Source organism: Arachis ipaensis, chromosome B09, assembly GCF_000816755.2.
Source record: "Arachis ipaensis cultivar K30076 chromosome B09, Araip1.1, whole genome shotgun sequence".
NCBI lineage: Eukaryota > Viridiplantae > Streptophyta > Magnoliopsida > Fabales > Fabaceae > Arachis > Arachis ipaensis.
This window is the reverse complement of record NC_029793.2, coordinates 141,174,580-141,178,028: the sequence shown is the minus strand read 5'-3', so window position 1 is coordinate 141,178,028 and position 3,449 is coordinate 141,174,580.

The window sequence follows — 3,449 nt, the reverse complement described above, 5'->3', positions numbered from 1 at the left end:
TTGACTAAATATAGAAATTATTTGTTAATTTTTATTTTTTAGAATTTAAAATTTAAAAATATTTTATAACAAAAATAATTAAAAAAATAACTGACATTAACTGTTAAAGTTTTTTTTTTTTTTATTAAGATTCTCATGGTGGATACATTATTTTTCACACTAAACAACAGTAGTACTCTTTTTGTTATATGGTATATGGACCTCATTTTCAATGTAATCAGCTAATAGCTACAGTCAATTGACTTTTGCATTAACTTAGTGATTCTGTCAATTAAGAGGGACACATCTTTGTTTGATAATCACACATTTTTCCTTATATATAAAAATAAATAAAATAACAATATGTTGGATTGGTTTTATTATAGTCACACGGTCTAGAAGGGAATTCCGTGCAGTTGGCTCCAACGTAACAAAAATAAACCCTTTAAAACTTATCTTAGCATAGTAGTAGCCATCTAGAAGTTATTTCGTTCTAATTGAATTGTTTCATTCGTGTTCATATTTAATTTCAACGTTTCTTGAGGAATTTAATTTATTTATTTAATTAATTATGGATTGTGTGCATATATATGGTAGGTAGCTAGAGCTAATAAAGTAGATGTGGTAGTTATAGTTAAAATGAAACAGTCAAATGGAGTTCAATTATGTTTCGGTTTCTTCGGTTCTCAATTCCATTAATTTTTTCGGGAATGTTTAATAATCAAAATAAATTAGTAAAAAATAGTCAAAGTTATTTTATTTAGCCTTCATTAATTGTTATAATAATTAATAAATACTAAATAAGATAAGTTCTTATTTTTTCTTATTTCGCTAACATTAGCATGATTTTTTTTTTCCTTCCTTTATATGTCTTTAATTTCTTGCTTATTATGTCTAACTATTAAGTGATGGTGCAAATTTTGATATTACTATTAGAGTGGGTAACCCTCTCTAAACAAAGGTTACCAATAACCCTTTAAAAAATAATTATAATCATTTTAATTTTATCTTTTTTTTTTTTAATTTGAAATGGACAAAATTCTCTTAAATTTTAATATTTTTTAACCCAATCTTTGTTCCCATCTTACCAAATTACAGACAAACGATTATTTAAGGAAAGATGAGTTCTTCTTCTTTTAGTCATTGTTTGATGAACTTGAGGGTTGGTATTATCTCTACCATATGATATAGTGACAACAAAAGTTGGGCTGGTTAAAAGAAAATATCAAATTTTAAAAAAAGTTTTATAATTATGTAAAACAAAGTGGAATTTAAATTTTAATTATTTTCAAAGGATTATAATACTGGGAGTGGGGAGCAAGTTATACCAATTATTCACACTAACTAGGTTAGAATATATTAGATATATCATGCATCTAGAAGATTATTTGTGAGTGCATTTTTATTTTTAATTACAGGAGAACGAAACTGACGGGTCTTTAATTATTTTCTTGGATGGGAATGCACGGAATATTGACACTTAAGTTACACAAACCAAAAAGTAATTAAATGACAACTATATTGATCAATTTCATGTCTTTTAGTTTTGAATTAAGAGAATATTTTTATCTGATTATCATTAATTATCCGATAAGATATTTCTTGGTTGATAATATATCCAACAATGCAACATCCATAGAATACATTTTGGTTTGACTTCATCATAGTCATTATCACAATCTGATCTTTCACTATGATTTTATATATAGCTTGTCATTAGCAGCAATTTCTTTCTCTTTGCTGAGCAAGTCACATTAGAGAAATTGAATGAGCAAAATGAATAGTAAATGCTACATGTACATATTCAAAGAAGATTTTTATTGTCGCCTTGTTATCTAGAATTTCAAAAAAAAAAAAAAGAAAATCAATTTTCACATTTTTCAGTTCATTGATATGATCTTGTAGTAATGATACGTGTCACTACAAGAAAATAGAGTTATTTTAACATTTTATTTTTTAACACCATAATTAAATGTCAAAATTAATATATATTTTTGATAAATATCACAAATGTCAAATTTTCTATATTTTCTTGATGAATAATTTGACCGTAGAAAATTACTCCTCAATTTTGATACTCATTTGTTTTCAATTTACTCCACTATTTTTCTTCTTCTTTGGGCTCTGTTAATTTTGACATCACACTGCTCTCAATTTAGGATTATACTACTCATTCTTTATCTTTAAAATCTCAATTTATTCTTTAGTTTCAAGATCTCATTTCATTTTTTGTTAAAATTTTTTGTTGAAAATATTTTATAGTCAATAGGTGTCAAAATAAATAGTATTTTTGACAATTAATAAGTATCACAGAAAATATGTTCTCAAAATTTTCTAACAAATTATTTTTGACAGCCAATATTTATCTAATAAGATTTAAATTTTTTTTACAATCACTTATATGTTAAAAATACTATTTTTGACAAAATTTTTATTAACATATTTTCATAGTTAAAATAGTGTCAAAATTTTGTTTTTTTGACAAATTTTAATTTTCTTTTACACATTATAACCCTAAAAAATAATCTATATTGTTGTAGTGTGTTCAGGAGAGTATTTTCATCATTTTAGAGACACAAGGAGCAGAATGATAATTTTGTCACGTTCAAAGATTTGAATACTAGAAGAATTATACTATGTCGATGCCGGTCTTAGACATCAAAAAAACCAAGCATTCATCTCAAAAACAGTAGTGCTGAAATGATGACAACTCATAAGGTCTATTGGGCTAAGTCAGTAAAAGGCCCAACAGTATTTTTCAAGTCCAGCGAAAAATATAAATTTAATATTAATTTTCGATATTGTAAATTCTAGGATTTTATCAAGGATTATTTCTAGAAGTGTTGGTCATCTTGCACACGGTGACATGGATCATACAGCGTTGGCAAAGAAGAACAAATTACTAGCTAAACCATGTGAATATATAGACATTGATGATAGGGTGTTATATTTTACGTGCACGACAATGAAAATTATGTTAGGCTAAAACGAGTCTAGAAATAGCATACGAGTTTGTGCGTAAGAGGGGAGGCTAGATTTTTAGTATGGGCGTTGTTGGTCTAATTAAGAAGCTATTTTTTGTGCTTTTGTTGTGGGTCAAAACTTAAACACGATGGAGCTGACTTCCAAATCATGTTTCATACACAAAACCACTCTGATTTTGTGATTTAGGGTATTTTGTATGAGTATGACTCTCCAAATTGAATATGACCAGCTTTCTGAATGAAAGAAACTGCGACTTATAATTTTTTATTTTATATATGCATAACGATAACGAAACGATGCTTCTACGCTTAACTATAGCTAGTTGAGGCTTATCCACATTCTAGAAGGCGTAAACAAATAAAACTTTTTAAAAAAGGAGGGAAAATAGAACATAAACTAAGTAGTCTATACTACAAATCAACGCTTCCTATATTGAAGGTTGATTCACGACCAGAAAGAAAAGGTTGTTTTGCATTCAAAGTAGT